The sequence below is a fragment of the Sander lucioperca genome, chromosome 13 (genome assembly GCF_008315115.2).
Source record: "Sander lucioperca isolate FBNREF2018 chromosome 13, SLUC_FBN_1.2, whole genome shotgun sequence".
In the NCBI taxonomy this organism is placed as follows: Eukaryota; Metazoa; Chordata; class Actinopteri; order Perciformes; family Percidae; genus Sander; species Sander lucioperca.
The window spans coordinates 1,122,009-1,146,582 of NC_050185.1; the positions used below are offsets into that span (position 1 = coordinate 1,122,009).

Here is a 24,574-nt window from a genome sequence, read left to right on the forward strand (position 1 = left end):
TTGGGAAGCGTACTGATTTCCTTGACTTCAAGAGAGATGTGCAAAAGGTCGGCCATGTTACTGGCTGTGTGGACAGTGGCTATGTTTTATAGAAAGTGACTAGTCACTGGAATGTGCTTTTGTATGTGAGCAAACATGAGAACACAAAATGAAACAGCCTTGATTGTTTGATTTTTTTTCATCATGAAAAACAGCATGGCTTCTTTCTCAGCTCACTCCTCTTGTACACCTATGATAACCAATTTCCAATCAAAAAAAGGCAATATTCCTGCCATTAAAGACATAAATAGATATTACACTGTGTCACAGTGTCACAACTCATTCTTTGCCTTCATGCTCCAAAGTCATTTATCTGGGCTGTGATGTATTGCTATAACTCACTACCAATAAAATACAGAATGGTAATGACTCAAAGGTCAGAGGCAGAAGTCCTGCTGGAGGTGCCATTTGTTTCTTAATACCCAGAGAAACTCTAACATTATTGATCTCCTGCACCGCATGACTTTGAAAAATAATTACTAGGTTATGTATGATGAGATTTTCCTCCCCAAGGGATAACTTTATTACTACAATATAACATCCTCTCTCCACCCCTAAATAAATACAAGGTAGTCGATACAGCATGCCAGTTGTTTGCATAGAGAAAGGATAGGGCCTTTCAAAGACAGGACCAATTTATTATTCACAGCTGTAGAAGGCAGACAGTGAAGGGGTTGGTAAAAGAGCTAAAAAGGAAGCATTCTCTTCAGAAGCCCACAGACATCATATTCTTTCACATTATACACAGCCCATCTGTGTTTCACACTGATTTGTTTATCTCTCATAGGGGACCCAACCTATTTATTCCTAAGAAAAATAAAGCTGTTTTTTTTTTGTATATGGCTGCCTTCAGAGGGAAGATTCAAGATTCTTTATTAATCCCACAACGGGAAAATTCACACTGTTTGCAGCAGCAAACGATAGGGGAAAAAGTACAAGACACTCTAAAGATAAACAAACAGTAAATACATATGAGTAAAGAGAATAAGTAGTTAAATGTAGAGGGACAGAGCAGCTGTCTTGGTGCTTATCAGACCAATCTAGAGGAAGGCTGGTGACAGACAGAGGCAGCGGAGAAGAAGAAAAGGACAGAAAAGGAAAAGTTGGGCGAGATAAAGGATGTGGCAGAGAAGAGGAAAGGAGGGAAAAGTAAGAGAGCGATGAGAGAATGAAAGGGGAAAATGGGATGGAGCAAGGCAGGAGCGAGCGGCCGAGTTATGATTACTATGCTCCATGCTGTTTCACATGGCTCCTCTTCCCAATAGCCTGAAGCAACCAGGCCTCAGATTTGGGCTGCCAACCAAAAGGTGGATATCAGCATCCCTTTGAGCCTTCCTGCCTCCTCCCCCCCCAACCAGACTTCACACACGCTGCTTCTATCAACTTTTCAAACAGTCTTTGAAGTGCGGGCTACGTGACGCTTTCATGCAAGTTTTAATTTTGCAGGTTATGGCAGTGGTTTTAATTGTCAGTTACTAAGGTCGTACAAAGCCAATTGTGCCAATTTGCACATGGCTATCACAAACCGCCTCAATTGGGCATGCACAATATGAAAATGAATATGAAAGTTTTAAGCAGATTTTAAGGGGGTTATTCAAAGTTCAGCTCAGTTGAAACTGTTACATTTTTCAAACACTATCATCATTTTCTAAAATGCCACATGAGAAAGTGGGAGCCTATATCTCACGCCACCATTTGTGTCCAAATGTCGACATTTCCGATAAACCCTTCATACAATGTGAATGCTACGAAATTAGGAGACCACCGGCTGGTCACGTGACGCAGGCTGGTCACGTGACGCCGACTGGTCACGTGACGCCTGCTGGCTACGAGCTCCAAGACACTGAGCGGCAGTTGCTAGTTGTTTAAGCCGCTACAGAGCTTTGTGACGCCGGCTACAGACCTCTGTTGTATCAGCGGTAGTTAAAGCAGCCATATTATGCTCATTTTCAGGTTCATAATTGTATTTTAAGGTTGTACCAGAATAGGTTTACATGGTTTAATTTTCAAAAAACACCATATTTTTGTTGTACTGCACTGCTCTCTCTCACTGCTGCAGATCCTCTTTTCACCTGGTCTCTGTTTTAGCTACAGAGTGAGACCTCTTTTCTTCTTCTTCTTCTTCTGTACTATCTTTGATTGCACTGCACATGCCCAGTAGCTCAGATGTAGATCATGTCAGCTAGCTAGCTCCATAGACAGTAAAAGAAAGGCTGTTTCTACAACTTTGGTCAGTTACAAGGCAGGATTAGCTGGGAGACTTCTAAATGAGGGCGCACATGGAAGTAGTTCTTTTGTAGATTATGGTGAACTTGTGTGTGTTGTAGCAGTGCTTTGCTACTGAGAACGAGGTAGCATGCTAGCGTTAGCATGCTAGCGTTAGCATTAGCATTAGCATGCTAACGCTACGAGCTAATGGTTGCGGTTAGCCTGCTCGTTTCGGCTTGTGACATCACAAGCCGTGCCGATTTTGAACAGCACACCCAGAGACTGAAAGCAGGACACATTCAGAAACCATATCTCACTCTAAACACCATGGATGGATTTTTTTCAAAGTTTGTATGTGTGTGGAAGCACCAGAGACACAACAGAACATCCCAAATCGCAGAAAAAGTGATTTTTTCATAATATGGGCACTTTAACTAGTTAAGATTAGGAAAAAGAACTCCTCTCTCTGGCTTGAAAGTCCTGTGTGTGCCCACCCATCCCCCCCGACCTCCTCCCTACGCAGTCAGCCGCGTTCTTATACACGCGGCCGTCAATGTAGTGAATACAGCAAAAAAACATGGAATGCTTACAAATTACAGTGCTTAACTTTTCGTAGCTTTTTGAACGAATGGTTCATGAGAACAGGCTGAGCAGATGCATTGTTAAGTGATTCACACTATTTTACTCTTTCCAGCTTTTGTCCTTGCCAGAACTGTAAAAGGTGATATGTATGTTCATGTACATTTTATACTGTAAATCCATCTCCCTTTGTGCCATAAATCAATATCAGATTTACTTAAAAATCTGACTTGATGGCACACAATTGTATTCCTTTGATAATTACAAAAAAAATGGATATGGTAATTGTTTATTGACATTGTTGTTATAATATACATTGATAATTTTAGTAATCAACACCTAGCTGCAGACAGCTTATTGTGATCTGAAAAACATAATAATTGAAGCCTTTTAAAAGAAGTTCAAGTACAAGACCGATCAGCGGAGGTGTTTCAGTGAAAGAAGAAACAGGATATAGTGGATGTTGCCGGCTTGAAGATAAAATAACAAGTTCATGCAGTTAACTTCCTGGCCCTTACTGGCTCTTTGAGAATGAGCTCTACCTGTGTGTGGAATTACCCATATTCATCATACACACACACACACACACACACACACGGTTTGGCTACACACTCATAATGTTAAGGTCTGTGTCGTTCTGCATCATAAAATCTCAGCACTGCTATGCCGTTCCTACACACTGCCCAGAGGCCCACCTCCTGCGCTACATCAAAATGTATTCCTTTCTATTAATCAATTTAATTTATGCATTATTTTCAGTCAGTGATTAAAGTTTTGTGGTCAATGGGGGCAACAGGAATCAGACAGGATTTAGGGTGCTCAGGCTGAGGGTCTGATGTCCACATACACTCCATGGATGTATAATTGTAACTGGATATCAGATCCCCAAATGGCGCCTATTGAATCCAATGACAATTGCCAAGCCATTCTCACTCAACTATTCATACTGACGCTTGGTCCGTGTCTCTCACCGTCAGATACTGACACAAGAATCCCCATTTAGCGTCTGTATGGAACACATTGGGCAGAGCAGCAGCTCGACTGCGGCGCTGTAAGATGACGTAGTATTATGGCTTTAGTGCGTAACTTTTTTGATATTATTGAACATCCGTTACATTCAAGCCATTGCGAAATGAGTTGCTACAAAGTTAATTAAGACTATCAGCTCCACACAACTCTCTCTGTATTTCTCAGTATGACTATGTTCAGAAGATTGGGGTGTCCGGTGACTTTCCCGCGCTGAAACTCGAGTGAAGATAATGACCTCTTCTGAAGAGTCCATCATGTTTTTTTAATCCTCCGTGTCCTCCTTGACTACTAGTAACAGCATGGAGGGGCTTTTATCATGTGAACGCACTGACAGTTTTATTGTCATTACTTAGAATTCCTCATGGTGGAGACAGAAACTACGCACTATAGCTTTAAGAGAGACAACGGTAGAGAGTAATATGAAAGACCGAAAATCTGTGTAAGGAGGCAGGTTGGGCTGGTGGATGGGTCCATCAACAAAGGTCTTTCACCCAGGAGAGCGGGGTTTATGTCCCGTTCTTGTCCTGTGTGTCACTTAAACGTATACATTTTAATCCCACCCACCATCTTCTCCTAACCTTAACTAAGTGGTTTTACCCTGCACGTTAAAATGTGATGCCAAGGGGATTCTGACCCAGAGCACTGAAAAATGACGCGAGGGGTCCTGACCAAGCGCCAGTATGTTGTATGTAGTATGTAAGAGTTGGGGAGTGACAATGTGTTGGAATTGCTCACCTGCTGCATACACCAAAAAGGTTTCTAAGTTTCCGGCTTTACTTCCATGATATGCAACCCATTGAATGTGGGAGGGAGCATGGATAAATACTTTTGATTTTGATTTTGAATTACGTAAAGCCCCTTTCTGAAATATCAACAATAATAAAATAATAACAATATTGAATATTCAATGAAATTGGCCATGTTTATGAAATAGCTGAAAAAAATATGTTTAGTTATGTTCAGTTCAGTAACAAAAATGTGTGGATCCTTGATGTTTTTGTGCTTATCGATAGGAAGCAAATACGGACAATATGAGCTGTTCTGCATTATATTCATACGCAGTTTTCTCAGTGTTATGCAGAGTATACCTTTGTATCAGCGGAAAGTCTGCTAACTTTTTGCCATAGCCCCCCTGATATAAATTCCACCAGCCTCCACTGCTGTGTACTCATATTATTGGCTCACATCCCCAGAGAATTCAAATTTTCCACTGAAAAACTTTGTTGTTCACCGTTAATTACAGTAGGCCAATGTTTTCTCTCACCCTGTAATTACAATTCAGAAAAACAATTACATATCATTCAGGCAGCATGATTACCTCCTGTCACTCCAGCCTTCCGTGCCATAATTTAATATTTTGCTCAATGATCACTCAGAGGATTCATAAAGGCAAAAGAGGCTCCCACTCATAGTACATTTCCTAGTCATCAACCACTCTGCCTGTTGGTCTGATAAATGCTGGGTTGAGGGAGGCACTCTGGTTTGACAATGTGCCATTAAGCCATCCACAGACCCACTCTTGCAGACGCTAGGTGATTAATGTCTTCTCCTTCTCCCCATTTAGCCCTTCAATAATGAACCTGAATTAACAAGCCCTTGCTTCTGGTGATGAGAGGGGCAAACACGACACTTTCTGTATGAACACAAACCCAGCCACAACACGCTGAAGTACTTCTGTTAAACCCCTGTGTTGTCCTCGGGTCAAATTTGACCCGTTTTCAAAGTTTTTTTATATTTGTATGTAAGCCATACAACATTCTTAGAAGGTAAAAGTAATGATTACTTCCATTGAATTGTAGGTGTTTAATTCAATTTTATATTTGACTTAAAGGTCCCATGGCATGAAAATGTCACTTTATGAGGTTTTTTTTAACATTAATATGAGTTCTCCTAGCCTGCCTATGGTCCCCCAGTGGCTAGAAATGGAGATAGGTGTAAACCAAGCCCTGGGTATTCTGCTTCTGACTTTGAGAAAATGAAAGCCAATCTTGAATCTTCCCTTTATGATGTCATAAGGAGAAAGGTTACCTCCCCTTTCTCAGCTTTGCCCACCCAGAGAAAGAGAAAGACATCATGTCTTGCAAACGAGCGAAGCATGGCAGTTGGTCAAGGCCACACCCCCACCCTCCACCTTGCCCCCCCCTCTCTCCTCCTCAATAGCATTTAAAGCTACAGACACAGAAATGGCACATACTAAGTAAATCTCATTGTGGGACTGGCTCTAGTGGCTGTAATTCTGCACCAAGGCTGAATTTCGGGAAAGAGACTTCAGATACAGTATTAGGGGACCACTAAGGCCTATATAAAAGAGACTTCAGATACAGTATTAGGGGACCACTAAGGTCTATATAAAAGAGACTTCAGATACAGTATTAGGAGACCACTAAGGTCTATTTAAAAGAGACTTCAGATACAGTATTAGGAGACCACTAAGGCCTATATAAAAGAGACTTCAGATACAGTATTAGGGACCACTAAGGCCTAAAAGAGACTTCAGATACAGTATTAGGGGACCACTAAGGCCTATATAAAAGAGACTTCAGATACAGTATTAGGAGACCACTAAGGCCTATATAAAAGAGACTTCAGATACAGTATTAGGGACCACTAAGGCCTAAAAGAGACTTCAGATACAGTATTAGGGGACCACTAAGGCCTATATAAAAGAGACTTCAGATACAGTATTAGGAGACCACTAAGGTCTATTTAAAAGAGACTTCAGATACAGTATTAGGAGACCACTAAGGTCTATATAAAAGAGACTTCAGATACAGTATTAGGAGACCACTAAGGTCTATATAAAAGAGACTTCAGATACAGTATTAGGAGACCACTAAGGTCTATATAAAAGAGACTTCAGATACAGTATTAGGAGACCACTAAGGCCTATATAAAAGATACTTCAGATACAGTATTAGGGGACCACTGAGGCCTATATAAAAGAGACTTCAGATACAGTATTAGGGGACCACTGAGGCCTATATAAAAGAGACTTCAGATACAGTATTAGGGGACCACTAAGGCCTATATAAAAGATACTTCAGATACAGTATTAGAGGACCACTAAGGCCTATATTAAAGAGACTTCAGATACAGTATTAGGGGACCACTAAGGTCTATATAAAAGAGACTTCAGATACAGTGTTAGGGGACCACTAAGGTCTATATAAAAGAGACTTCAGATACAGTATTAGGAGACCACTAAGGCCTATATAAAAGAGACTTCAGATACAGTGTTAGGGACCACTAAGGCCTATATAAAAGAGACTTCAGATACAGTGTTAGGGACCACTAAGGTCTATATAAAAGAGACTTCAGATACAGTGTTAGGGGACCACTAAGGTCTATATAAAAGCATCCAAAAAGCAGCATGTCATAGGACCTTTAAAAAAAATGGTTTTAAAGCTATAGTGTGTAGTTTCTGTCTCCCCCATGAGGAATTCTAAGTAATGACAACAAAACTGTCGGCGCGTCCACATAATACAAGCCTTTGGTGACCGCGCACCGGCCCCCCCCTCCTCCACACAGTTGCTAGTAGCCAAGGAGGACACGGAGGATTAAAAAAACATGATGGACTCTTCAGAAGAGGTCGCCACAATCTTCTGAACATAGTCATACTGAGAAATACAGAGAGAGTTGTGTGGAGCTGATAGTCTTAATTAGCTTTGTAGCAACTCATTTGGCAACTTTGACATGAACTGTGATTGACTCAACATCCTCTGATCTTAACTATTAGTCAAAATAATTCATAATTTCTGCTTTTATTAACTAAAAAATTAGGTATAATGTCATATAAATGAGGTTTATTGACCATGAATTAAAAAAAAAAGCATTGAAAAAAGTGACAAAAACGTTTAAAAAAGAGCCAAAAGCACCGAATAAAGCGACAAAACCCTAAAACAACCATGTTCAAGGCCCTATAAGGGTTTTGAGATTTAAATGTTGGAAAGATAGAAGCCTGATAGATCCATTAAAGTCCATCAAACTCTCTCCATAGCGAGAAGATAATCACGTCTTTTGATCTGTTTACAGAATAAATTATTTAAAAAAGAAGCATCCATGTGAATTATTACTTCTTCTGCAGTGTGAGGAAATTGAATCCACCTTGGGCCTAATTACCACAGGGAAACAACAAGAGGCTTCAGCTATACTGTATTGCAATAAAGACATAATGGAATCAGTAGATATGGTAACACAAACAAAGCCTTGCCACCGTGTACATAGGTGGGTATTTGGAGGTTAATATGATGCATAACGCAGGTGGAAATTTACATTTCATACACAAAACAGTCTCCTATTTTGAGAAGGGAACAAGGTTTTACATGCTGTGACATTTATGGTTTCTACTTCCGTCATTTTTCAATTTTGGCAGCACCTTGATGCTGCTGTCAGGATGTTTGGGAATGCAGCATGTGTTGAATGTCATGTCACGCATAAAATTGGATTCCATTTGGCCAGTAGGTAAGATATTAAAGTTCCACTGCGTACCCTATAAGATAAACAAGCATGATTGCTGTTGCTTGGCAGCATTGTCTTATCACAGTTCAGTTGTTTGGTACTGTGACCTGAGGTTTATAAAGCCTCCTACTCCACACTCAGAACCTCTCAGTGTGATAAACAAACTTAGAAGTCAAAGAAATTTTTTTTTTCATGAGTAAAGAAACAGCATTAAGTTGTTGCTCTACCAGGATGTCTTCAATGTTGAGTGAACAAATGTCAAGGCAACAACCGGAGCTGTATTTAGCAGTGAAGTAACTGATAGTACATCTACTCAAATGTGTCTAATGCTACATGCTTTTTGCTTGTTTTCACTAACAAAATAAGTCCTCATTAGTTAAATAATGAAGCTAATTTGATTTGTACGTAATGCTGAAATCTAGGGCTGCTGCTCAGTATTGAATAATCTACCGATTATTTTCTCAATTTATCGATTCATTGTTTGTTCAATAAATGATCAGAAAATAGTGAACAATGCCCATTACAATTTCCCAGAAAGGAAGTTCATGTGTTAGAATATATCTTACAGAGGTTCCTCGATTTATAGTATGTGCAACAAAAAAAAGGGGACACGCCAAATGTCCAGATGAGCCCCTGCCGCGCCTGATTGGACCACGTGTTATGAGAGTAGCGTGGAGCGAGAATGGCAGCTGTGTTGAGTGAGGGTTGCAACACATTCTCACTCCCAACGGTCAAAGAGCGACCCTTGGTCAGGTGGCTTTGGTGTTTGTTATGTTGGGACCGCCGAGGAGGTTAAACATTATCTTTTTCAAGCAAAGGGTTTTCAGCCAACATGTGACTCAAAGACCAAAGACCCAGAGACCATGTGGTCTTTCAGACAAAGGATCTTGGCCTACGGTAGAGTCCACATCCCTTGCTCCAAACTCCTAAATGAAGAAAAGGAGATAAGAAAATTACAAAATGGCCGGAGGGAGGGGCTACAGGAAGGTTTTCTCACCTCCAAGAACTGGGTGCCTTCCCATTCGTTTAGAGGGACCCTAAAAACAGCAGGGAGCCAGGTCTGGTGGCCTGACCTATAAATAACCTCTTCACCCCCCACTCATCTTTGCCCTGTGACTTTGGTCACTACAGCATGACACACAGAAACAAATGATTTCCACCTCAACTCCAGTTGACGACAGGTCAGCACGACAAGTTTGTGCTAAAACTTCCATTTTGAAACAAAGTGGATTTAATTTCGGTGCTGGGAGCACCGTGGATCCTCTGAAACCACTCGCCAGTGTTTTCATATCTGCAGGAGAAGGAAACAACGTTTTTCTTCTCAAGTCGACTCTAGCTCCCTTCCTTCTGCTCTTTTTGGAAGGAAAGCTTCCTCTGATCTGCTGACGAGCAGACACGGACCCCCGTTTCTTTCGTGGAAACCTACGGACAAACGGACTGAACACACAGTAAGAAGGCTTACGTCTGGGCAGAGATAAATAGTGTGTTTTATTAATGAGTAATTTGCTATTGCTGCTACTTTGTGTTACCATTAATGTGATCTGATTAATACAGCGCTACTGCTGCGCGTGTAATGTATTAATCTAGGATTGTGACTGCTGAGTCAAATCTATTCTGTGAATGTACTCTGATCACGGTGCATTGGTGATATGTTGTGTTGAATATAATGTAGCTAGGGTAACTGTAAATGCTATATTGCTAGCTCCTTCCACGGAGTTTAGGCGCTGTACACCGGAGTGGTTATAATGAACGTCCCCTCAGTCAGACGAAATTCTCAGAGTCTGCGCCTAATTCCACTTTAGTCCAGACATGAGTTGACTGAGAGGGTTGGTCATTATCGGTAACCAAGATCCAAGTAAAAATATATCTCTTTCTCGAACCTGTCTCTCACACACACATATATGAACAAATAGCTAGTTACACACATGTGCTAAGGTGAACAGCTGGCCAACAGCTAGTCACGTAGCTAGCTACAGAACGCACACTGCTTAACAACTGCGCTCCTCAGGGTGTCCCTTTGTGTCAACCATACGGTAGCCTGAAGGGGCTAACGGCTAATCTTGGGCCTAGCCTAGCAATACCGCACTCTTGGGCGGTATTGCTAGGCTATACAGTTTTGTGCAGCTCACAGGAGTAGCCATTATTTGTTTAGACTACACCTCGTAAACCCCCCCCCTAATCTTTCACACCCACTCTCTCACACACACACACACACACACACACACACACACACACACACACACACACATTACACACAGAGAATCTCTCCACATGCTGTTTTGTTTTTGTTTTGTTTTATTGTACTTAAAAGAAACGTATATTGGTTTTAATTGATCAAAGGATTATTGATTGGCCATTGATAATTTTGAAGTTAATAAATTCTACTATACTTTAATTAGCAGTTGTTTGTGATTATTTGTGTATTATTGTATTAATTGCTGGTTAAACACAGGTCAGTGCTCGGATTTCACCCTTCCACTGACAAATGAGACTATTCCACAGTTCAATATTGGCCCCTGTTTCAGGGTGGTGCCCCGTTTTGCTTGTTTGTTGATTTGATAAAGTTATTAATAACCATATTCATAACTTTCTTAATATTGATAAACATCTTTGATAATATGCCAATAATTGAATCAGTACCCCTATGAGTACCCAACAGTTATTAATGCAAAAAGTCTCGTTAAACATCATAATTAGACGCGTTTGGTCGGGACTGGTGTCACTGTTTTACTTTACACCTTTGGCTATTGGCATTACCAGCAGAGATGGGCACAGATACGTCAAATTATCGATACTTGCTCATCAAATGTGTCAATATAAAAAACAATATACTAGTATGAGTAATTTGTACTTAAATACATCTACAAACTGATATTATCAGCAGTAACCTCAATATTGGGGCTGTACAATATATGAATTTTTTTATCGTCTGCAATATCAACTGGCGAAATCGTGAAAGACACTCAGGGATTTTCTGTATTAGTTGAAAGAAAATATCAGTAGAAAACTGCACTTTAAAATGTCATTTTTTTTCTTTTTTTTTCATGCTGTTGGAAATGTTGGAAATGCTTTCTCTTCATTTGTTTTCAATGCAACAAGCAGTTTGTTGTATTTTAGTAGAACACTTAAAGCAGCCGAAATTTAGAACCGACTACACTTAAATATCTGTTTATTTATCGCAAGTAATATCGTTATCGCGATATTCAACGCCATAGCATATCACATATTTTCCTCATATCGTGTAATATGGGTCTGATCTTAATGCCCATACATTGCAAGGATGAGCTTTGCTAAATTCCCACATCATGGATTTGAAGGTGCCAATCAGGATATCTTGGAGGTGGGAGGCTGCAAATACAGGGGTGCATGCTGGGTGGTTTCTGTCAGTTGAAGCAACCATAGAGTGAACTGAACAGTTAGGCCATGTTGATTCACTAGATCTTTCAGAGGACAATAAGAGACGATAAATATAAGTGCAGGGGAGTAAGTCCATTTCGAACTTTACAAACAATCAATGGAACAAGTGCAAAAGACACTGCAGTCCAGGGGAACACAGATGAAATATAATAGTTTACAATGAGACAGGGGACAATGACATCATTCACTTGCATCTAGCCAAAGACTAATTTTAAAATGTTGCACAGTTTTTTTCTACAGTTTAATCCTAGGGATAAGAAATGTGTCTTATTTGAGAATAAAATGACATATTAAAGCTATAGTGCGTAGTTTCTGTCTCCCCAATGAGGAATTCTAAATAATGACAACAAAACTGTTGGCGCGTCCACATGATACAAGCCTTCTGTGACCGTGCACCGCTCCCCCCCTCCTCCTCCTCCACGCAGTTACCAGTAGCCAAGGAGGACACGGAGGATTAAAAAAACATTATGGACTCTTCAGAAGAGGTCATTATCTTCACTTGAGTTTCTGTGCAGGAAAGTCACCGGATGCCACAATCTTCTGAACATAGTCATACTGAGAAATACAGAGAGAGTTGTGTGGCGCTGATAGTCTTAATTAGCTTTGTAGCAACTCATTTGGTAATGGCTGGAATGTAACAGACGTTCATATCAAAACAGTTACGCACTAAAGCTTTAAGTAATGTATTTTAAGTATTTCAAATACAAGTTCTTTAAAGTGGTGTGTTACAAATTACATCTTGTTTCTTCTGTCCAACAAAATACAATTTACAGAATACTGAAAAGTAGTTAAATACACATTTTAAATGCATTTCATTAAAATTCTGCCCATCTCTGATTGCCAGCCAGAAAGCCATCAAGCCACTCACATCAATGAGACTGAATAGCAGCACAGAGACACACATTTCAACCAAAGTGTCAGCTTTGACCAAAAATCCAAACTATTATAGTGACTGCAATCCAGTCAAAGCTGCCAGGTCCTGCATTCTTACTGCATTGCCTGTCCTATTGCATGTTCTAGGGCTTCTCAGTCACCTGAAGCGTTCCTGTCTGTGCTGAGGATTGCTGAGCTCTGGGGGACAGTGCAACAAGAAGCTTATTTTCCCACTCTGGCCAATCTCTCTGAAGCATTGGCAAAAGCCCTCTGCTGTACACCATTTGGAAGAGCCTTCCAGATTGCGCAGTGCAAGCCCTTACAGAAAGCCTATTATTAATGGAAAGGTCAAAGCAGGGTGGGTGGTTAGATAGGAGCAAGCAGATACTGTCAGTTATCTCCCCTTCACTGTCCAGGACCCAGGGAAGTAAAGAAGAAAGGAGCAAGCTCATAGAGGTATTATAGCACAGTATAACTTTTACTGTGTGTATCATTGGTGTGCTTCAAGTGGACTGAATTCTCATACAGGCTTGATGGTCTAAAAACCTCTCCAGCTGCCAGGCATTGTGATGGGCATGCACTCATCTACTCTGGTCTGGAAAACTGATAGTACCCATATGACAAATGCTGCACGGTTTCTTCAACTTTCTGCAACTCTCGATTATTTTCATAGTCAATAAACCGGTTCATTATTTTCTTGATGAATGTATTACTTTTTTGGTCTCTAAAATGTTAGAAAATGGTGAAACATGTGGATCATTGTTTCCCAAAGCCAGAGATGACGTCATCGAATGTCTTGTTTTGTCCACAACTCAAAGATATTCAGTTTACTGTCAGAGAGAAGAAACTAGAACAGATTCACGTTCAGCAAGCTGGAATCAAAGAATTTTTACTTTTCTTTCATAAAAAATGACTCAAACCGAATTATCAATTATCAAAATAGGTGGCAGTTGGATTAATCGATGAATTTAACAGCAACAAAGACAGTGTTTGTTGAGTTTGAATTTAAGAATGTTCTAATTAATAAGAATAAATGAACAGATCCTTGTGGTCTACCATTGCTCCAATAATTAAACTACAGATGTCAGCTGTTGTTCAGCATAGGAATGTGATAAGGACATCCCATCTCTCATCCACAAAAAAAAATCATAAGTGTAATCATTTCTGTTTACTTAATTTAATCTACTCAAATTCAAAGAGGTACTCAGATGATTTAATGATTGCTTCGCCAAGTAGTCATATTGACATTCACAGGAAATAAGAGCATGGGATAATTTTTTTTTTGGAAACAACCAGGAAACTAGGAGGTATAATTGCTCAACACAATATGCTGTCTCATATACGGCAGTGGATATCATTGCATCTGTGCTTTTCTAAAGACTTTATAACATACTAAAAAACATTATCAGCTGCAGATTCATCAGAAGTTCCTTTGTTTTTTTCCATCTTATTTGTCCAACAGTAGTCTCACATTGCCAGACCTTCCTCCACAGCGCTGCAGAGGAGGGTCTGGCTTGTCCACATAGCATTCTGGGACAGGAGAAAAATGTGCTCTGGTTTTTTGGCATTTCTTTAAACCAATCACAATCGTCTTGGGCGGCGCTAACACCGGACGGAGCCACGGTGCCTCGAAAAGGAACTTGTTTTGGTGGATGTGTACGTTCAAAAGTAGTTTTAGTCGTGCAACAGAAAACTCAGATTGGACAGATAGTCTAGCTAGCTGTCTGGATTTACCCTGCAGAGATCTGAGGAGCAGTTAACCATAGTCCTCAGAAATCCACCAGAGGTTAGAACACAACACAAAGGAAGCCCTAGGCCCAATTTCCATTGACAACAAAGCAATCCCGGAAACTTCGTGGATATAGACTAGTCCAACAGTATCGGTTGTCTGATGGGTCACCATCAGATACCACGGAGAGTACCAATATACCTTTGCAAACATCACTTCTGTCTTAGTCTATATCCTCGATGTTCCACTTCCGGGATTGCTTCGGTGCCGCAGGATATTCCACCGGATGCATGTCTTTTTGCCGATGTCCGTTACCTTCCTCTTTCTTTGTGTTGGCGTTCTAACCTCCGGTGGATTTCTGAGGACTATGGTTAACTGCTCCTCAGATCGGAGGTTAGTGCTGCCCAAGATGATTGTGATTGGTTTAAAGAAATGCCAATAAACCAGATGACGTTTTTCTCCAATCCCGGAATGATGTGTGGACTAGCCAGACCCTCCTCCACAGCGCTGTACAAGAAGGTCTGGCAATGCAACTTCCATCTTAAAGGAGAATTCCGGTCGATTCCAACCCGTAGCTCTGTTGTTTGTAAATTAGGAGTACTGTCAGTAGCGAGAAAAACGAAACCAATCGGTGCTGCCTACACCGAGTTATCCTCCTGCTAGCGTTAGCACCCAACAGGCTTAAACAGGGCTTAAACGGGGCAAGTTTTAAACATGTTTTTAGCCTCTAAACATGCTTGAAATGCCATTACGAGTGCTTAGCCATGTGCAGTTATTCCTTATGAGGGAACACAGCGAATTTGACTGCAGTAGATGTGACAGAAAGCCATAAAAGTTGTGTTAATCCATACCTCTGTTTATTTCCTGGTTTATGGTGAAGCCCACACTAGTCGAATGCCGATCTCATACAATCCAATATTCCAAAATGTATTTTTTCCACAAAAAAACGATTTGCCGAGGTTCTTTCCATAGTAACGCGTATGTATCAACAAGCTGTAACCTGACACCACAGTGGAGCGAGCAGAGCTGCAGTTCAAGAGTTCAACAGCTAGGTAACCTAGCAACGGCAGCAGGGGGAGGAGCTCACAGAGCTGAAAGACAGAGCTTGGAGTTAGATCAGGACTAATATGAGAAAATGGTTCCAGTTTGTGTCTTTCTAAATTGCGGCAACCAAATGAAGAGATATTTGAGCTTGAGCTTTCACCGTCTACCCCTCCGCAACCGGGAGATTTTACAGTTGTGTGTAGCATGATTATGTATAAAACCACACACTGCACTGTACATACTTTACAGTGATTGTGTCTAGATTGTGATTGAAGTAAAGACACAAAAGCACAAATGTAATGTGTACTGTTATATTATAAAACCACTGATAACAGACAGGTGCAGCAATATATTATAGAACTGTACAATGTAGTTATTCTTACAATTTATTTATTCTTACAATTTACTTGTACAACACTTTTTCATAATAGAACTGTGCAATTGCTTTGTTTATTCCTAGTAATGGTAATACCAAGTTTTACTAGAAATCATAGTATTAGACTCAGAAAATGTCCTCTGCCTCTTTGAATCCCGTGTAACTTCCAGTGGGGGAGGGGGGCTTTTCATGGTACTCAAAGACACTTTACAGTAAAAACCAGCACATATAGCACATTAAAAACAGATAAGCAATAAAACCAACACATACAACAAGCATATTTAGAAGCAATTAAAAACAATAAAAACAGTAACTATCAGGTGAGAAATGTAAGATTATTGTATGTGGAAAGCTAATCTGAACAGGTGTGTTTTGATTAGTGTTTTGAATGTGTATTTACAACAAATGTACCTAAGCTAGGACAGAGTCACGACAGCCTGTTGTACTCACTCATTAGACAGCTGGCCATCAGGTCCGTCCGGTTTAGGCCGCTTCTTCCAATTTACTTTCAGGACAAAAAAAAAAACGCTTTCAGAACATTCTTATAGATCAGATGGGGAAACCTCTGTGTATGGGCGAAACCATGTCCGTTATCTGGGGACCATCCAGACCAGGCTGGATGAGATCCCATTCCTCACAGCACAGGCTTTCTTCCTCGGTGGTCATTGCAATACAGTATCCACACGAGCATCATGTACCCGCGTCACGTGCAACCAGCCACAACTGTAAAATCTCCCGGTTGCGGAGGGGTAGACGGTGAAATCTCAAATATCTCTTCATTTGGTTGCCGCAATTTAGAAAGGCACAAACTGGAACCATTTTCTCATATTAGTCCTGATCTAACTCCAAGCTCCGTCTGTCAGCTCTGTGAGCTCCTCCCCCTGCTGCCGTTGCTAGGTTACCTAGCTGTTGAACTCTTGAACTGCAGCTCTGCTCGCTCCACTGTGGTGTCACGTTACAGCTTGTTGATACATACTCATTATTCACAGAACCTCGGCAAATCGTTTTTTTTGTGGAAAAAATGCATTTTGGAATATTGGATTGTATGAGATCGGCATTCGACTAGTGTGGGCTTCACCATAAACCAGGAAATAAACAGAGGTATGGATTAACACAACTTTTATGGCTTTCTGTCACATCTACTGCAGTCAAATTCGCTGTGTTCCCTCGTAAGGAATAACTGCACATGGTTAAGCACTCGTAATGGCATTTCGAGCATGTTTAGAGGCTAAAAACACGTTTAAAACTTGCCCCGTTTAAGCCCTGTTTAAGCCTGTTGGGTGCTAACGCTAGCAGGAGGATAACTCGGTGTAGGCAGCACCGATTGGTTTCGTTTTTCTCGCTACTGACAGTACTCCTAATTTACAAACAACAGAGCTACGGGTTGGAATCGACCGGAATTCTCCTTTAACTGGACATGACCTGAACACTTTTATGAATGTCATCTAAACTTTCTAAAGTTATCTCTTCACTTTGTAAACAATCAGCTGCCTGCAGACATTTATCTGAGTATGTCTTTCCTTACTGCTTCGCTCCTTTCAGGCATTTCAGGCATCCTTCGCATTTTATGTACCGCCATCTATTTTAACTGTCTTGACAAGGTTAATGATCTCATAAATGTCTGTGTCTCACTGGAGGAGTTTTCAGTTTAGTTTGGCACTGCCTGGTGCAGAAGGGTCCCCTGCTTTGATCTCAGCAGTTGAGTTAACTGGATGCTGAAGGCATGACAACAGGGGTGGCAGTATTCTGCTCCATGCAGAGATGTTTGTGTCAAGGTGTTTGTGTCACAGTGCATCATGGGAACAACTGTTTTGCCCCCGTAGTTGTCTGCAAATATTGCAGTGATTGAGCAGCAGTGTCATACATGCCATCTTTGACAAAAATCTATTTAGCAGGTGAATATGCATGAAGTATGAAGTGCTCTGTCAAAATGTTTGTGCTATTCAGCCTCTAAGCTCTGCGGAAGAAGTGGATTATACAAATAGGTTGCATCGCAGTAAATCGCTCTCAACTGTGTCTCTCTGTCATTGGTAAATGGATAAATGGATATGAATAGGTTCCCTCTTTGGTGGTGCATTAATCGCATTAGAGATGCAGATTACATCTCTGTGTGTCTGCATAAATTATTCATGATATTGTAATATATGGTGCACAATTTGAAGTAAACCATTGTTTTAAGAAATTATGTAACTGGGTCAACTGGGTTTTCACAGATAGGAAGAAAAAAACTGCATGAACTGCCCTGATGGTTTCATGTGTCTGAATATATGGCATGTGGTGGCACTCATGTTTAAAATGGTATGGTGAAGCCATTAAACCATAACTCTGCACATTAATTTGCTGCAGTGTTGTGGCTTGTTGAAGATGATTAGGAATAAGCCTGCAGCTTTCAGATTTTCCTTTTAATCAAGAGTTTCAGTCAGGAGTGTTGTGTTCTTGTTAAGAAATACTTTTAGATTTTTTAGATATACTAGGGCTGTCAGCATTAACGCGTTAATCGCAATGCGATTAAGGGCCGAGCGTAATGTGTTAATTTTTTTTAATCGTATTAATCGCATGCCGCCATTTATTAATTTATTTTCACTTCACTCGGCTTTGCGTCGTTCCTAACAGGCTACTATTTTGCCGTACTTCCTCGTAACACATCCTGCTGCTGCAGGAATAGCAACGTGTATTTCGGTGCCTCATTCTGGTGCCACTGATACCTCTGCACTTCTCTCTGATGCTCTGAAACAGACGTTACAGGCAACAGAAACATCGCTGCATGTGACGCTAGTTAACACTATACTCAACAGCAGCTAACGTTAGCCTACCGCTAGCTAGTAGCTGGATTAAACACGGTTAAAATGCTGACAGCTAACGCTAAACGGTGTAAAGTTTGACTGTATTTCACTGTAGAGGATTCAACACCGGGATGTAACAGTCTGCAGCTGCTGTTGTCGGAAAAACACAGACGGTGAGTTCAATGAAACTGGTAATTTACAGCCTCGTGGTGCATTCAAAGTTGTTGTTAAATTCAAATGTGTGACTAGATTAAATATATAATAAACAAATACAAATCTTAAAATCAAGTTCATAAAGTCACTTTCTTTGCATTCATTTGATTCCCAATCAAGATACACTGGTGAGAATTGCTTTCCATTGTTAATATGTACTTACAAACAGTTCTGAAATGCAAAATAATAGAATTTTAATCATGTGATAAAACATGTGATTAATCGCGATTAACTATAGAAATTCAACGATTAATCACGATTAAGAAAATGTAATCGTTTGACAGCCCTAGTGTGTATATATATATATCTTTTTTTTTTTTTTTTTTTTACAAATCTGGCTTGAGGCAGGTCATCAATGGGCAGATAAGCACAGTCAGGTTGCTAGTGACGGTTTTCACAACTGCCTTTTTGGCACGCTGAGCTTCCAGACTCCCTCTGGCCCTCTCACACTGTGAATTGCTCCGCCACTGAGCCACTTTGAGGGAGAATGACCAGAGTATAGGGAATACAGACGCAGCACTTCAAGAAGCATCACCTTGGATTCAACCTTGTAGCTGCTGTTAGAAAAAATAATTCATCATCAGATGACAAAATGGAACAAATCGCCAGGAATTTTGGGATAAGCATCATCTGTGGCTGACTGCAAGGATCCAGAGCATGTGTAAAGGAGTTTTTTTTTGTGTGGCTGTTATCTTCATCTACAGTCAGTAGTGATGAATGTAAATATTTCCAATAGTACAGGAATATAGGCTGTCTTAATATATTCATTAGCTCCAAACTTCGATAAAGGACAGCAATGAGTAAAACACATACAGCAGTTAGGAGGGAATTTATAAATATATTAGCGCCTGAGGTTCTGTCCCTTTAAGTCAGCCCTGGCTTTATAAAGTTCATTAGACAGATAACAAGGCCCGGGACCCCCACACAGACTCTTACCCCCCCACCCCCAGTCACCACACTTTACATTACTGTACATCCTGAACGATACCTGTCCACTTCATACATTATATATCCTGATCTTTTGCACATGCCTCGACATTTTCGCAACTCCTGCACTAAACTATTTAGCCCTTTTTCTGGTCTTGTTTAAACAATCATATTGTGCATATTTGTTTTTGTATTTATTGTTTATTTTCCTACAATCCCCACAGTTCTATATTTATGTATGCACCATCCACCGAGTTGTAAGTGTTACTTACTTAGCAATAAATCCTTTTCTGATTCTGATTGGTATTCAGACTGGAGTGTCAATCAGTTATGATCAGTGTTGGGGTAGTTACTCAAAAATTAATAGATGACACATTAATACTTTAAAAAAAAGTAATGCCTTACTTTACTACCAACCCAGTCTCACGGCAGTTTGTGAAATGGTCACGTTATTTAATCTGTTGATTCGTGTTTACAGGGACGTTTTTCTCGTTTTTTTCGTGGTGGCCAGCACGAAAATGTAAAGTAATGTATTCAATGGAAAGCATATTTTGTGATCACAGCACGAATATGGTAGGGAGTAGTATGAAAAGCCGAAATACTAATATATTGTTTTTTTATATTGACACATTTGATGAGCAAGTATCGGTAATTTGACATATCTGTGCCCATCTCTGCTGGTAATGCCAATAGCCAAAGGTGTAAAGTAAAACGTTGAATAGTTTACTTGCCATGGCCGAATCGAAGAAATGGCAGAAAGTTCTGCATTTCCATTGTGTTTTTCCTAAACCCAACCTCTGAATAGATGGTTCCCATTTCGTGCTGGCCACCAAAAAAAGACGAGATAAACATGTTGTTGTACACGAATCAATAGATTAAAAATAACGTGACAATTACACGAACTGACGTGAGACCGTGTTGTTACTCACTGCTGAAAGTAACTAGTTACTGTACAAGTTACGTTACTTTTGGATAACTCTGTAACAACAACTGAGATGCACCATAACTTACTTGCCAAATAACAATATAAAGTTAAACCTTATTTATGCCAAGATCAACACAAACCCGTATTATATTGAGGACATAGGCTGCACAATATCTCTCTTTTATGCTCTTTAATACCATAAAGCTGACAACAAAATTTTTCAAGAAGTACTGGCGGCCAGCCCCTCTTCATTATCTGTATTTTGCCCAGTATGTTTCGGAAAGATGGCGATTCCACTGTCGAAACAGGCAACATTTCCTCCACTATGTCTGCTGCCACAAGCTCACTTATATCTGCTTTGTTTAACTGCTGTTGAAAAAAAAGTCTTGGCTGCTTGGCAGGTGTTGGCAACGTGCTCTTTTCATCAGCGTCACTCAGGGTCCGGGAGTCTTTAGCAATTTAGCTTAAATTGGATGTTGTGTTTGTGGCGGTGGAGAGGTGTTTGTGGCCTGGTCACAATTTAGACTTTACACACAGTTTTTGTCCTTTCGCGCAACTAATTTGAAGTAATGGGCATACCTCCACCCCTCAAAAGACGTCTTAAGCACCATAACACTCGGACAAGTGTTATGCTGTTACGCAAACACGCACGTAAACGGACATTAGATTTGTTATTCTCTCCTCACGTTATACAGATAGTTGAAGAACCAGTAACGCAAGTAATGCGATACTTATTTGATAAGTAACTGTGATTACTGAGTTATCAACAGTAATGCGTTACATTACTGCATTACAGATAAATGTAATCTGATTACAGAGGAACGCGTTAAATATTAAAAGTTTTTAAGTGGCCGGGTTGGCTCAGTTGGTAGAGCAGGCACACATATACTTAGAGGTGTATGCCTCGACGCAGCGATCCAGGGTTAGAGTCCGACCTGTGACGATTTCCTGCATGTCTTCCCCCTCTCTCTCCCCTTTCTCACCTAGCTGTCCTGTACATTAAAGGCGGAAAAGCCCCCCAAAAAAATAATAAAGTGGTTACAAGTAAAATGGTCCTGGACATTTTGGACTATCTCTGGTAAAAGCATGACACATGGTCTTGGTCCTTAATGGCTCCCCTAACAAAAACAAATTTTAACTAAATCTGTCAATTCATTACAGTTGAAATCTTTTAATGTTGAGAGCCTCCACCTACTGGGTCCAGTATTGTAATTCAGACTTTTGTCTGAAGCTGTTTGGTCTGAGGCTGTTTCCTGAGACCCAATGCCTTTTTGCCTGAAACCTGAGACCTGAGGCTGTTTATCCTGAGGCCTGATGTCTTTTTTCCTGATGCCTGAGACCTGAGGCTGTTTATCCTGAGGCCTGATGTCTTTTTGCCTGATGCCTGAGACCTGTGGCTGTTTATCCTGAGGCCTGATGTCTTTTTGTCTGATGCCTGTGACCTGAGGCTGTTTATCCTGAGGCCTGATGTCTTTTTGCCTGATGCCTGAGACCTGAGGCAGTTTATGACAAAGATCTGCCTTTTCATTTGATGTCTGAGCCCTGACTGGCTGAGGATGTCCTAAAATGTCCACCGTACCGATGTTGATCATTTGAAAGAACTACAGGTTTTACCTGTTTTACTGTTAGACCATGTTTCACTGGCTGATTAAGGGAATTACAACAACATAAGGATGTGGTTAAAGCTGAACATCAGAATGTGATGGAACTGTAGATCTCTAGAAAGGTAAGGAAGATGGCATAAAGTGCTGTGTAGGTTATTTATCATCATGTGGGAAGCATTTGACATGAATCAGCTGTTGTTTTTTGGTTTTGTGTAAGTATATGCTGGGCCCTTCACAACCTATTCTTGCAATCGGTTTTACCTCTGATATTGCATCTGGTCTTGATTTTTTTTTTGCACACAGCAACTGCTGAAGTTAGAGTATTGTTGTAGGTAATATAAAAGCTATTATAGTGAAATGCAGCCTCATTGTATACATAAATGGCTGATGTAACACCTTAATTGAGCTGTTATCCAAATTTGCATCAATAACGAACTTAAACAGATGCTTGTTAATCTAAAGTGCCTGAAGGAATATCCACTCTGTATTACAGCTATTACTGGAGGGAAAGGGAAATTCAAATATGCGTCTGAATAAATACCCAGTTGCCAATGCATGTCAATGGTCTCACTGGAAGACACTCCTATTTCGAGCTGCCAACATAAACATGTTAACAAAATACTTCACGGCTAGCCGGAGTGCACAGGGCTGCTGTGGCCTCAGTATTAGATGTTAGAGGGGAGTAACTGCTGTGTACTGCTCAGGGGCGGGGCTAGAAGGGGGGGAACGGGGTGGCACCAGCCACCCCTGAAATATGATTGGCCCCCTGTTGCCCCCCTAATCAGCTGGGCTAGAGTGCTGTCAATCTGACAATTGTGATTTCCATTGGTTAAAAGTAGTCACTTGGCTGCCTGTTCTGCCAATTTTCCCAGCCCTTGTCACATGACCAATTAATGTTTCCATGGTGACTATCCAAAATTCTGATAACATGGAACCAGCACTTTCTTTTTAAGTGGCAGACCGAGCTTATAGAACATGTGTCTTGTATTTGGATATAAAATTTGTTTGTTTTGCTTAGAACAGGGTTCTTCAACGTTTTTCACGCCAAAGACCCTTAACTGAAAGAGAGATGGAGCAGGGACTCCCTACTACATATACAGTCAAATGAAGACCTAGATGTAACTTTTGGTGAACATTTTATGTAGAGGATCACAACTTTAGCCGACAAGGCATATATATCTCATAGGATACGTAAAGCACCTTAGGACTCCTTACTATGATATTTGAGTGAGATAATCAGTAGAGGACAGTGAGTGATAAAGATATCCCAACAGCTCTCCTGCTAAGAGGCTGTGTTGACCTTTCAGAAATGGTTGCTGCACACTCAGCAAAAGAAAAAGATGCCCTTAAAGAGCAGCACAGAGGGTCCAGATTCCCCTGCATTGTCTATCATGGCCTGGAGAAATAAATTACTTCTTTGCAGAACACAACACCGTGTTTGCAGGTGATGTTCTGAAGCTGGCCATCTGCAGCTGTCTCATTTTTTGAGACGGAACTGGCATGAAATATTAAATCTCTGTTCAGACAATGTCAGCCTGTTGGTGTTACTCTACCATCAGCTGATCATCACTGTTCTGTCAAGTGGTTAGGGATACATCCATAATGTTGATAAGATAGGGCCTTCAGCCTTCATAGATGTTTTTCAGAGTTAGATGTTATGAAACAGAAATTAAAAAAATTCTATTTGCATGCATTAACCTTTTAAGAGAGTTTTGAAGTCTGAATAGGGGCATAACAATTTGGAAAGAATATCTAATTGCGATTATTTTGACTGATGTTATAATTGCGATAAGATTCACCAAATTGAAGGAAATGATCATTTATACACCAAAAGATCATGGTGGATTTTTTGCGAGGATCTGTGCCATAGAATTAAAAAATGGATAGAAAGGCCATTTCCATTCAAATCAGCGTAGCAGAATGGTCAGAGTGGCAGCCATTGTTATGTGTACCTTTGCCACGGTAATGTATAAACTGACTTGCGTCAAGCTGCGGAGCTTTTTTCAGTAAGGGACAAACGAGCAGTGGAGTAGTAATGTTACGAGGCGGAGAGCCAGCCGCTAAATGAGTCAAACTAAATGCTTCATCCACACAAAGCACACTACCACCAGATGAGTAAGTTAACAGCTTTGTTCGGCTTGTTTTCTGTGGACGACGTGGTGAGGGGGTAGCCTGGCTCAACCCTCCTATGTACTTACGCTCAATTTTCATTTTCCTTCAGTACTACGTCTGGGTTCGCGGAATAGTCTTGGGTTTTCTCCAGCCAAATTTTTGGCGGTCCAATCAACTGAGAACGACTGAGAACGAGAATGACTGAGAACGATGACGTTGAGGTTGTGCGCTAGAGTTGTAGTTCCGTAATGGCGGCGG

At 40.6% G+C, this 24,574-nt stretch overlaps 1 protein-coding gene and 1 long non-coding RNA gene across 2 annotated transcripts in view; one reads left to right on the forward strand and one right to left on the reverse strand.

Annotated features, from left to right (window-relative positions):
• The window catches only part of ntm (neurotrimin), a 519,740-nt gene that overhangs the window by 55,897 nt on the left and 439,269 nt on the right, over positions 1-24,574 (forward strand). The window lies entirely within an intron of this gene.
• LOC116058146 lies at positions 11,263-23,307 on the reverse strand. The gene is made up of 3 exons (XR_004106966.1): positions 23,297-23,307; positions 16,991-16,998; positions 11,263-11,325 (listed from the first exon to the last, which is right to left on the reverse strand). It is a non-coding gene; the product is annotated as an uncharacterized LOC116058146 (long non-coding RNA).